At 35.9% G+C, this 14,143-nt stretch overlaps 1 protein-coding gene across 3 annotated transcripts in view; it reads right to left on the bottom strand.

Moving 5' to 3' along the window:
* SEMA3A (semaphorin 3A) overlaps positions 1-14,143 on the bottom strand; it is a 530,091-nt gene that overhangs the window by 467,680 nt on the left and 48,268 nt on the right. The gene's annotated exons all lie outside the window — the stretch shown is intronic.

Here is a 14,143-nt window from a genome sequence, read left to right as displayed (position 1 = left end):
TCCTGGGATGTAAGGTTGGTTCAAATTACTCAAATAAATAAATGTGATTCATCACATAAACATAATTAATGACAAAATGCTATATGATCATCTCAAGAAATGCAGAAAAGCATTCAATAAAATCCGACATCCCATTATGATAAGGGATTCAACAAACTAGGAATTGAAGGAATATATATCAAAGTATTGACAGCCACTTATGACGAATGCATAGCCAACAACAGGAACAGGCAAAAATTGAAAGCATTCTCCTTGAGAACTGGAAGAAGACAAGGATGCCAATTCACACCGCTGCTATTCAACACAGTACTGAAAGTTCTAACCAGAGCAATCAGGCCAGATAAATAAAGAAAAGGTATTTAGATAAAAAAAGAAGTAGTCAAACTATTTCTCTTTGCCAATTATAACATTCTATGCATTGAAAACTCTAAACACTCTGGCAAAATGATACTGTAACTAATAAATTCAGTAAAGTTTCAGGATATAAAATGAATGTACACAAATCAGTAGCATTTCTATATACCAATAATGTTGAAACTGACAACTAAAGAGTGTGATCCCTTGTACAATAGCCACGCACATGCACACACAAACACACACGCTACCCGCGAACACATCTACCTAGAGGTAAAAGGTCTCTACAAGGAGAACACTGATGAAAGAAATCACAGATGACACAAACAAATGGGAAAATATTCTACGCTCATGGACCGGAAGAATTAATACCATTGAAATGTCCATACCACCCAAAGCAATCTACAGATTCAATACTACTTCTACCATACTACCAATGCCACTTTTTGCGGAATTAGAAAACACTATTCTAAAATTCACATGGAATTAAAAAAAGAGACTGAATAGCAATCCTAAGCAAAAATCAAACCAAAACAAAACAAAACGAAGCTGGAGGCATCATATTACCCAACTTAAAATTGTGTTATAAGGTTACAGTATCCAGGCTGGGTGCAGTGGCTCACACCTGTAATCCCAGCACTTTGAGAGGACAAGATGGGTGGATCACAAGGTCAAGAGATTGAAACCAACCTGGACAACACAGTAAAACCCCGTCTCTACTAAAAATGCAAAAATTAGCTCGGCATGGTGGCACATGACTGTAGTCGCAGCTACTCAGAACACTGAGGCAGGAGTATCACTTGAACCAGGGAGGCAGAGGTTGCAGTGAGGTGAGATTGTGCCACTGCACTCCAGCCTGGCAACAGAGAGAGACTCTGTCTCAAAAAAAGGGGGCGGGGTGGTGGGGGCTACAGTATCTGAAACATCATGGTACTTGTATAAAAACAGCCACATAGATTAATGGAACAGAATAGGGAACTCAGAAACAGCTGCACACCTAAAATTATCTGATGTTCAACAAAGTCTGTAACGAAGACTTGAATAGGAAAAGAACTCTCTATTCAATAAATAGTGCTGGGATAACTGGCTAGCCATATGCAGAAGATTGAAATTGGACCCCTATTATTTTACCATATATAAATATTATCTCAACCTGGATTAAAGATTTAAATGTAAGACATCAAACTACAAGAACTCTGGAAGAAAACCTAGGAAACACCATTCTGGATTTCAGCTTTGGGAAAGAATTTATAATTAAGTCCTCAAAAGTAATTCTAACAAAAACAAAAATAAATGAGTGGGACCCAATTAAAGAGATTCTGCCCAGCAAAATAAACAATCAACAGTGTAAAAAGACAGCCTACACAATGGAAGAAACTATTTTCAGACTATGCATCCAACAAATGTCTAATATCCACAATCTATAAAGAACTTAAGCAATTCAATGAGGAAAAGTATTTTCTAAGCTAATGCAACATGCATAGCATTTTACTGTACCAAAGCCTTTGGTTTATTCTTTGCAAAATGCTGAAACTTTACAAGATTGACATTTAAACTTAATTTCAGCTTCTCAGACATAAGTTCAAATTTCTTTGTGTTATAATATAACTTTAAAATTATACTTATGTTTGCTTTGATATGACAGTAAATTTGTGTTTATGTTATTTTCTCATGAAACAATCTATAAGATCATGTTTTAGTGGTAAGTCTGAACATAAATTACTTGTAGAATGCTTTTCTTATGCAAATGTGGAAAAGTAAATATATTCACAATTATAGAGACTAGATTTAAGCTACAGTTTCCTTCATAAACTACTTATCCTATGTTTTCTGAAGATGTAAACATTAAATTTTATGTACATATGAAAACAATAAAAAATTACTTATTCTGAAAGGTAATTTGTTAATCCCAAAGCCTTTCATTCGCCTTCCTAAAAAAGTTCTAAACTGCCATTTATGTTAAATACCAGTAATTTAATTCCATGACAGGAACACAGACAAAACAGAATTGCAGTGACTGCCACCTAAAACAGCTTTTAAATGCTAAGTATTTTTATGTGTCATTCTCTAGAATAAAAGATCAAAGGGGTTTTTTACAATAGGCTCTCTGGAGGGTTGAGGTGATTCTTAAAGGGTTAAATCATGAATGATATATGGTAATTCAAAGGAAAGTATATTTTAATGGCTTAAGTTTCATAGAGATCAGCTACAATGAAAAAGGAATAATGAAATGAACTGAAGTAGACAGAAATGGAAGGTGGAATTTGGTTGTGTATGAGCTAGTAATTAGTTTTACTGCCAGTATTCAAAGTCACTCGCTGTTTTGGCCATTCTCCCTTGAATGCTTATTTTCAGTTAACAGTTCAACATGAACATCAATTACTTAAACTAATATTGTTATTAATTTAGTCTTAATAGCTCATAAGATTAAATGTATTTTCTTTTTGTTTTATTAGAGCATATTACTTTTTAAAAAATTATAAATTTAATTTAAAATATAATCTGATGATCATTGGCCTTCACATCATTGGCTTTCTAATGCTGGCTTTTTTTTTTTTTTTTAAGTAAAAGAGGAAAAAGCGGCTTTAAAGAAAGAAATTTAAGGAGAGATTTTCAATCTGGATATCCATCCTGATACAGGAGACAGAGTATTCCAGAGAAAATATTCTGGAATATTCAAATATCCCATTAAAAATGGGATGCCAATAAGAAAGTATCTTGAAAGGTGCAGTAATCAGAATGATAAAATGAATGCAAATATTTAATAGAACATCAGAAAACCGTAACATGTAAATCTTCCAAAATATTTGGCATAAGTAGTATATAGATGCGACTTTTCAGAAATAATTCATATAAACTATACTGTAGTCCAGTTTTACCATTTCCCTTGACCAATATGGCACTAATTGCTCCCCTACAAACCTCAGCTGATTTCCCTTTTACAGAAAATGAGAGTTGCTGGCTAAACAGATAAACAATGAAAGAAAGTCTTTGTGAACCAAGCAATCCATCCAGAAAAGACGTAGATAAAAATTTGTAAGAAATATATATTTTCAAAAATTTCTAAGAATTCAGACTATGGGGTATACTTTATAAATATAAGGAGGTTAAATACTATTCTCTCAGCAGTCAACAATGATGTATTTGCTGTCTCTCTACTATTGGCATAAAATAGAAAGCCCAGAATGACTTGGATACAAATACTGTACTCAAGTATTAGTATTTAAAAATAATTTTAGAAATGATTTTATATGTGTTTATGTATATGTGCAGGCATATAATACAAAATAAAAACAGCCAGAGGAAGATGGCCCTATGAAATTTTGTATTAGTCTCAATCAATTCAGCAGACTTTTCCTACCACTTCATGCAACCAGACTAATGTGCTACAATGGAATCCATAGAAGACCAATACAATAATTACAGTATGTGTGCTACAGTAAGTATGGTAGTCATACTTACTACCATAAATTCTGAAATTTATGGTAGCTAAATTTTACTAGTCTATGAAGCTGTAATGAGCCAGAAAACTTTTCTTTTGGCAGAATGTTGGCATCAACGTGAAGTGTAACTTACTCCATTATGTGAATTATCACAGATTACCAGAAAACCATTGGGAATTCATGCCTTTCCAACCAAAAACTGAAAAGCAAGAACATTTTCCCCATGATCTGAATAAGGACAAGGACTTGCTATCTTGAAGACTTCTTCTGTATGGTAAATAATAAGATGGTACCCACCACATAGAAACAACCAAGAGTTTGAGAGATCAAATAATATCATCAAGGTAATGACCACATTCAGAGGTGTCATAGTCCTTGGAAGCACATAATCTCTATATTGTATGTTTTTTAAAGTTTCTTATTTCAGCTTGTAACAGATTTCATTAATGTTACTTCTTTATTTCAGTTAATTACCTTTAAATATGTAATAAGACAAATCAGTGTGTCTCAACTATGCAAAAGAAACTAAAGGAAAGGGCACTTACTTCATGGACTGTTGTGTCTGAACAGGTTGATGCAGTAGTAGCAAAAGTAAAAGAGTATCAACTACATACATTGACTACTCTGCTAAACTTAGTATTGACTTAGAATAACACATTAACTACCTGTACTTCTTCAGGTATTGTGATTTGACTTACAAATAAGACAATGGCAAATGGCTTTTCTTATTATTATTTGCATCTATTAGAACATATGTCAGAATTTAGAGAAGGAGAATATGCACGCAGCCTCCCACTTTAAACCCAGGAAGTATTTTCTGTGACAGGATGTAGAAAGTGCAAGGAAGCATGAAAGGGTTAGGACAAGTGAAATTTCATGTGCCTACATGGATAAATTTTACCTTACTTTCCTCTCTGCCTTAAATCTTGGTTATATTTCAAAAAGTAAAACCGTTGTGTTATTTTAGATTACTAACTGCAATGCTGGTTTTATTTACAGTGTTTCCATTGAGCATAAGCAAGGCAGCAGTTCTGATTATTTTATTTTGACAGAACAAATATGTTTGCTATGTAAATTTCTGGATTATGTCTTATATTAAAACAAAGCCATGAAAATAGATATTTCTGAAGAGAATTTTCAAACAGTGACTGTCAAAGGTTAACCACCCACTAAGAAGATTTAGATTAAGGCTATAAAAAGCTTGCTTAAGGAATTACTCACTGTTAGAAAGTGGAAAAGAAATTAAATCCATAAACACAAAAGAAACAGGTGAAATGATGGTACATGTGAGGATTTATGACAATGTTATCAATGCTCTAAGAATCATAAAATAGAAATAAGGCAAATGAAGTACATAATGGATTATTAAATCAAGAATATAAGTATTTTAAATGATGAAATTTTAAAGGTGAATAAAATTAAGTTAAAATTTAATTAGTAAACCCTGATATGCAAGATGGATTTAATTCATATATTCAAATATTTATGAGTACCTAGCATGTATTAGGCACTATACTTGATAAGGTGATACAGAAGTAAACAAATATGTATGACAATTACATTTGGAACAGAGAAGAAACAAGCAAGTGATAAGGTACTTTGTTAAAAAGTAATACAGAAGATTCTGGGAAAATGGCAGCATGTAAAGCACCAGGGATCTGTCTCCTTACCCAGACAACAATTACGATGCCACGATCTGTTCAATGTAACTATTTTGGAAATCTGGAGTTTCTTGATGGCTTACATCTTTAGGGGAAGACTTGGATGGTAAACTGTGATTAATTTTGATTACTGTCAGCTCTCAGCACAATAGTAGCCACCCATCTTCTACTCCTCAGCACCATGTCCAGGAGCTATGCACGTATTCCTGATGCAGCTTGAACACAGCTTGTGAAAACCAGCGTAGTTAAAATGAATCTTGCTTTCCAAATGTCATAATCTGTGCTCTCATCCCTGATCGTTTCTTCTGATCAAAGAGGTGCAGACATTGTTGCAAGCTCTGGCTGAAATGATTTTAGGGGACTTAAAGGACCTATAAATTCTCTGCCTTGTTTTTCCCTCTTTTGAGCTTAAGCACCAGACATTGAAGACTAGAACATTCAAAAGCAACTGTATACTCAGAGGATACTAGAATGCATCATGCATGCCCAGGGGGAGGCACCAACAGAGAATACTTGAGAAGACTATAAGTTTATACCACAGTTTTGTCCTCAGCAGAGAGATAGCCTACAATAATCAAAACAGAAGGAAACAACAAAAAAGGGCAGCAAATCCTGATAAGGTGGAGAATCTGTTCTCTAGTTACCATGTGATTAGATTTAAATGTCCAGCTTTCAACAAAAATTCACAAAGCACACAAAGAAACAGGAAAGTATGGCAGACTTAAAAGTCAACCATAATAAATAAATAAATCAACAGAAACTGACCCTGAAAAGATCTTATTACAAATCTACTAGACAAACATGTTACAACAGATCTGTCTTAAATATGCTCAAAAAACTAAAAGAAGACATCAAGAAAGTCAAGAAATGATGTGTGAGCAAAATGGAAACATCAATAAAGAAACAGAAAATGTAAAACAAAACCAAAAAGAAATCCTGGCACCTAAAAATATAATAACAGAAATGAAAATTTTACTAGAGAGATTCAAAGCATGATTTTAGCAGGCAAAATAAATAATTAGTAAATTTGAGGATAAGACATTAGAAATTTTTTAGTATAAGGAAGCAACGGAAAAAAATTAAAAACTGAAGCCTTAGAGACCTACAGAAACACCATCAGGCAGATCAACATACAGAGGAGAAGAAAGAGAGCATCATAGAAAATGTTTCAAAAAAGATGGCAAAAACTTCCCCAATTTTTAAAAAATGTCTTCACATATTGCCAAGCTTCCCTTAGCAAAATCTTCCCTCAAAAAAAAAAAAAAATACACATTAAAGAAACTTCAAGGAACTTCAAATGTGAACAATTCAGAGACACACATGGAGACATATTAAAGTGTTGAAAACCAAATAAAATATAGAATTTTAAAATAAGTTAGATGTGACTGGTCTTATACACAATATCCTCAGATCATCAGCAAATTTCTCACTAAAAACTCTGGACACTAGAGGCAATAGGCTAAATTCAAAATGCAAAAATAAATAGAATTAAATTAAAAAATAAATAAATCTGAGGGAGAAATTAAAACATTCCCAGATAAACAAAAGGGTTTGTTTATTACCCTTTTTGGGTGTTTGTTACCAATAGACATGTTATGCAGGAAATGCCAGAGAGTCCTACAGGTTGAAATGAAAAAAATGCTAGATAGTAATTCAAAGACAGACGAAGAAATAGAGATCTCAGTAAAAGTAAATACATGGGCAATTATAAAACCTGGGATTGTAATTACGGTGTGTAACTCCACTTTTTGTCTTCGACAACTTGTAGACGACAAAGTACAAAAGTATGTATTTCCCTAAAAGCTAATAGCATTGTAACTTCATTTATAAATCTGCATTTAGTTTTCTACCTAAGAGACTAGCGTATTATCAAATTATTAGTTTCCGTTTTCAATCACACAATGTATAAAGGTGTTAATTTTTTTTTTTAATTTTTTATTGGATTTTAGGTTTTGGGGTACATGAGCAGAGCGTGTAAGACCGTTGCGTATGTACGCACATGGCAGTGTGCTTTGCTTTGCTTCTCCCCTTCACCCACATTTGGCATTTCTCCCCAGGCTATCCCTCCCCACCTCCCCCTCCCACTTAATTTTTAACAACCAAAACTGAATGGGATGGGGACAAGCTTCCTAAGTGAGCAGAGAGTTTAGTTTATATTGTATTGACGTTATGCTGGTATAAATTCAAATTAGAATGCTATAACTTTTAAAGATAATTCCCATTCTAACAAGAAAGAAAATAGATGAAGAATTAAACACAATAAGCAATAAGGAAAAATTTTTAATATTTTACTACAAAAAAATCAACCGAACACCAAAGAAAATGTCAGAAGTGAGGAACACAAAAATTTATATCATATAAAAAACAAATAGTAAAATAGCAGAAATCCCTCCTAATCGGTAATTACTTTAAATTTAAATGGACTCAACTCTCCAATAAAAATTAAAAGATTAGCAGAATGGATTAAATAAGCAAATAAACATGAGCTAACTATATATTGTCTACAAGAGACATGGTTTTATATTTAAAGATGAAAATAGGTTGAGGAGAGAAACTATAAAAAGATACTCCTTGAAAGTACTAATAAAATGACAGCAGGAGTTGGATTTAATAATATCAAACAAAATAAACTTTAAGACACAAAGGTCACAAGACAAAATAAAGAATATTATGTTAACAAAAGTTTAAATGAAAGAGCTGTAAATATTATAAACATGTATACATTCAATAGGAGGCTATTAAAATATATGAAGCAAAACTGAGCCGGGTGCAGTGGCTCAAGCCTGTAATCCCAGCACTTCGGGAGGCCGAGACGGGTGGATCACGAGGTCAAGAGATTGAGACCATCCTGGTCAGCATGGCGAAAACCCGTCTCTACTAAAGATACAAAAAATTAGCTGGGCATGGTGGCGCGTGCCTGTAATCCCAGCTACTCAGGAGGCTGAGGCGGGAGAATTGCCTGAACCCTGGAGGCAGAGGTTGCGGTGAGCCGAGATCACGCCATTGCACTCCAGCCTGGGTAACAAGAGCAAAACTCCAACTCAAAAAAAAAAAAAAAAAAAAAAAGAATGAAGCAAAACTGAAGGGCAACAGACAATTCTATGATAATTTTTGGAGACTTCAATATATCCCTACCAACAATGAACAGAGTAATCAGAGAGAAAAAGGCAAATAGAAGATTTAAACAACACAATAAATGAATCAGATATAAAAGACTCATTTAGAACATTCTGCCTAACGATAGCAGCAGACATATTCTTCTTAAGTACAAATTGAACTACTTCAGGATATATCTTACATTAGGCAACAAACTACACCTCAGAACATTCTAAAAGCTAGATCACACAAAGCACAAGGGAACCTCAAAATGTTCATAAAATAAAATTAAAAGATACAAATTAAAAATATAAACTTTTTTTCTCAAATAAGTTCCATCAAGGTCAAGACACTTTTGAATGTTGATATTAACCATTTTGTCCATCCCTAAAAAACTGAAGGTCCTGTGAATCTAACTATGTCAACGGTTAAATCTTTTTTTTATTTTTTTACATTATTAAAAGAAGAAAGATTAGTGCCCTTTACAGAATTTTTGAGACTAGGAAACAAAAAACGTCAGAAGAAGCAAATCAGGACTGTAAAGTGACTACCCCATGATTTCCCATTGAAACGCTCATAAAATTGCTCTTGTTGGTTGAGAGGAATGAGCAGGAATGTTGTCAGAGTGAAGACAGACTTTTAAGTGAAAATTTCCTGGCTGTTTTTCTGCTAAAAATTTTGGTTAACTTTCTCAAAACATTCTCATAATAAGCAGATGTTACAGACATTCTTTGGCCTTCCAGAAAGTCAACAAGCAAAATTCTTTGCACATTTCAAAAAACTCTTGCCATGATCTTTGCTCTTGACCAGTCTACTTTTACTTTGAGTGGACATTTACTCTTGGTAGCCATTTTGATTGTGCTTTGTCCTTTTTTTATTGGAGACAAAGTTTTGCTCTGTTGCCTAGGCTGGAATGCAGTGGCATGGTCTTGGCTCACTGAAACCTCTGCATCCTGGGTTCAAGCAATCCTCCTGCCTCAGATTCCTGAGAAGCTGGGATTAAAGGTATCTGCCACCACATCTGGCTAATTTTTGTATATTAGTAGAGACAGGGTTTCACAATGTTGGCCAGTCTGGTCTCGAACTCCTGATCTCAAGTGATCTACCCACCTTGGCCTCTCAAAGTGTTAGAATTACAGGTGTGAGCCACCACACCTGACCTGATTGTGCTTTGTCTTCAGAATCATACTGGTAAAGATACGTTTTATCTTCTATTAAATATATTTGAAGAAATAGTACAGAATCTTAAACCCACCTATTCAAAATTTTTATTAAAAGCTCTTCTTTACTCTGCAGCTTATCTAGGTGCGAAAATTGTGACACTCATTGAGTAAAAAGTTTGCTCAAATTAAAATTTAATTTTGTTCTAAACCAAGTGAAGTCTTTGGTGTTCATCATTATTTCTGCTGTTAATCATTGGTCTTCTTCAATTAGGGCACATACAAAATTATTTTTTTCCTCACACATTAAATAGGATGAGCCATTGCTGTAGGCTTCATCTTCAACGTAGTCTTGTGCATGCTCAAAATGATTTACTTATTTGTAAACTGCACATTTCTTTGGGGCACTGTTATTAAACTTTTCATAAAGCATCAGTGATTTCATCTTTCTTCCACTCAAGCTTATCTATAAACTAGATGTTTGTTCTTATTTAAATTTCAGAGAATTCATGTTATTCCGATAGGACTCTTTTGAAACTGATGTCTTCTTCTGAGTGCCTCAAACTAGATCCCATGCTAATATGTTATAACAAATTAGTATATTTTTTTCTGATGCAAATAAGTTTTGAAATCCACATATAATTTTTTAATAATAAGCATTTTCCAAGAACATTCTGAAGTCCCATATGTCTTCTCTGACCACAATGGGATATTAGATATCAATAACGAAAGGAAAACTTGAAAAGGCACAAATGTGTGGAAATTAAATAACACTTAAACAACCAAGGGATAAAGAAGAAATCATAAAGAAAACTGGAAAATACCTAGAGATTAATAAAACCAAAAACACTATACACTGACACTCATGGTGCAAAGTGATAACAGTGATAAAGAGAAAATTTATAGTTATAAATGCTTACCATAAAAATCAAGAAAGATCTTAAAGCAACAACTTCACAACTTGTAGAAATAGGAAAAAACAGCAAAAGGAAGGAAATAAAAATTAGAGCAGATAAAAACAAAGTAGAGAAAAAAAAATGAAGAAAAGCAACAAAACAAAAAATCTGTTCTTTTAAAATCTAATATCCAGAATCTACAAAGAACTAAAACAGATATACAAGTAAAAAACCAACAACCCCATTCAAAAGTGAGCAAAGGATATGAACACTTTTCAAAAGAAGACATATATGAGGCCAATAAACATATGAAAAAATGCTCATCATCACTGGTCATTAGAAGAAATGCAAATCAAAACCATATCTCACTCCAGTTAGAATGGCGATCATTAAAAAATCTGGAGACAACAGATGCTGGAGAGGATGTAGAGAAATAGGAACACTCTTACACAGTTGGTGGGAGTGTAAATTGGTTCAACCATTGTGGAAGACAGTGTGGCAATTCATCAAGAATCCAGAAATAGAAATTCCATTTGACTCAGCAATCCCATTACTGGGTATATGCCCAAAGAACTATAAATTGTTCTACTATAAAGACACATGCACCTGTATGTTCATTGCAGCCCCGTGTACAACAGCAAAGACCTGGAACCAACCCAAATGCCCATCAATGATAGAATGGACAAAGAAAATGTGGTACATATACACCATGGAATACTATGCAGTCATAAAAAATGAAAAGTTCGTGTCCTTTGTAGTGACTTGGATGAGTCTGGAAACCATCATTCTCAGAAAACTGACACAAGAACAGAAAGCCAAACACTGAATGTTCTCAGTCATAGGTGGGTATTGAAGAATGAGAACATGTGAACTCAGGGAAAAGGGCATCACACACTGGAGGCAGTGGGGGGGAGGTTGGGGAGAGACAGTGGGTAGGGAGGGATAACATGGGGAGAAATGCCAGATATAGTATGCACCTAAAATAAATAAAATAAAAAATAAAAATATCAACAAAATAGACACTTTTAACTATATGTACTGTGAAAAAATGAGAGAAGACTCAAATTCATAAAATCAGAAAGGAGAGTGGGTACGTTATTAGCAATTCTACAGAAATAAAACTGACTAGAAGAGGTCACTATGAGCAACTGTATGCTGATAAATTGAATAACTTAAATGAAATGGACATACTCCTAGAAACAAAAATCTACCAATCTTGAAATTTGAATATAACAATAACTAAAAATTAAATCAATATTCAAACATCTCTTGATAAAGAAAAGCATCAGCTCTGATATTTTCACCAATGAATTCTACCAAATAATTAAAGAACTAAAACAAACCTTTCTCAAATTTTTCAAAAAATTAAATCGAAGGGAACACTCCCTAACATTCTATGAGGCCAGTATTATGATGCTACCAAAGCCAGCCAGAGACACTACAAGAAAACTAAAAACTAATGTCCCTGATGTCTACTGATGCAAACATTCTCAACAAAATACTAGCAAACTGAAATCAGCCACGTATTAAAAGGATTATACACCAAAACCCAGTGGAATTTATTCTTGGAATGCACAAATGGTTCAACATAAGAAAAAGTAATCTTGTAGCACAGACACACAAAAGAAAAATTGTCATCTTAAGATGAATAAAAAGTATTTGACAAAATCTAACATTCTTTCATGATAAAAACATTCAACAAGCTAGGAATAGAAGGAAATTACCTCAGCATACAGGTCATACACGAAAACACAGTGGTGAAAGACTAAAATCTTTTCTCCTAATATCAGGAATGAAGCTAAAATACCTGTTTGCACTACTGATGGTAGTTGTGGTCCATTTGGAGCAGCTGCTGCAAGGATCCTAGGGTTTGGGCTCCGTGGTGCTGGCCAGAGTCAGGAACAGGATGGAAGCCCCAGCCGGTTCCAATTTGGTGGGGCAGCAGTCTCGCACTCCTGGTGCACCTGTGGACCCAGGCATCCTGGCACTCTCAGGTCTGGGAAAACCCCTCCCCCTGCTGGCTCGGAATTCCTTGCTCCCACTGCCTGGCATCTCTGGGCTCCCCCAGCCTATTCCAATTTCGGAGCAAAGTTGGAGCCGAGTTCGGCAACCGTTACGACCTGATCAAGTGTGCACGCAAGAGGGAAAATGCTGACCTGCCAGCCTCCAGCCGCCTCGATGCCCTCTGGTCTTTGAGTGCTGACAAGTATGGGAGGGGTGTCAATGGGAGGCTGAGGGTGGCTTGGCATGGGCCTGCAGGCACCCCTTGGCACAAACAGCCCAAGCACTGTGGAAAACATGATTGGTGGTAACAGCAAGCACATAGTCCCTTGGGCGGAGAGACCAGTCCCGGGGAAGCCCTACCGTCAAGCCAGGAGGGATGACCTGAAGCCGAGGGGCCGGTCAGTTCCTAGTGGCGTCCTCCCGCGCAGAACGAGGACTTGTGCTTTTTCCTGGCTGCCCGTGGGCCAATCAGCAAGCACTTCCTCCTTTCTAAGCCCATAAAAGCGCTGAAACTCAGCCAGACTTAAGAACAGACTTCAGAACTACCGGCCTCGGTTAGGAGCTCTCCACTTTCGGTTTCCTGGACTTGTTGGGACAATCTGCCTGTGGAAAGGAACTACCCACCTCGGGTCTCCTAAGAGCTGTTCTGTGGCTCAATGAATCTTCTCTCCACCCTGCTCACCCTCCAATTGTCCACATACCTCATTCTTCCTGGACATGGGATTGAAGGAGCTGTAACACAAACAGGGCAGAAGCGTCTCCTCCAACGCCAGCTCGCCATGTTGCGGGTGATGAGAACAGAAGTGCTGTAGCCCTTCAGGGAGCCCAGACATAGGGATACCCTTTTGGGGGCTCTGCAGTACCTCCTGCCATCTCCAAGTTTATGGCTACCACCACATTCCTGTAGTCCAGAGGCAGGTGCCCACAGCAGAATATGCATGTGGTGCATCGGGTCCAGCCACAGCTTCACACGGAACTGGCACCTGTTGCTGCCCACCCTGCTGCTGCAGCTAGTGTGCCTGGGTGTGGTTTATCGGACCCCACACTCATTTGCCCCCACCCTTCCCTGCTCCCTGCCTGACTCGCCCTTGGCAGGTGTGGGATCTGTCCAGTAGTGTGAGCCCAATGCAGCCTGGCAGGTCGAGTGGGAGGAACGAGCCCAGCAGGTATGAGCAAAACTCAGGCAAAGGTGCCACGGGCCACAGAGGTTTCTGGTTGGCGAAGTGACACCCCAATTATCCTGTGAAACTATTTCTATTTCACATAGTATTAGAAGTTGTAGTAAGATCAATTGGGCTAGAAGAAAGAAAGAAAATCCAAGTTGAAAAGGAAGTTAAAATCATCTGTTTGCAGCTGATATCTTACATGTAGAAAATGCTAAAAATTTCACACAAATTATTGGAACTAATAAATGAATTCATTAATGTAGCAGGATATAAAGATAACACATTAAAATTAGTTGTATTTCTATATACAGTTACAGTGACTAATCTGAAAAGGAGATGAAAGCAATTTCATGTACAATAGCA

The sequence above is a fragment of the Callithrix jacchus genome, chromosome 11 (assembly GCF_049354715.1).
Source record: "Callithrix jacchus isolate 240 chromosome 11, calJac240_pri, whole genome shotgun sequence".
Lineage (NCBI taxonomy): Eukaryota > Metazoa > Chordata > Mammalia > Primates > Cebidae > Callithrix > Callithrix jacchus.
Note: the sequence above shows the minus strand (reverse complement) of the source record. Positions and strands in the feature narration are given on the sequence as shown.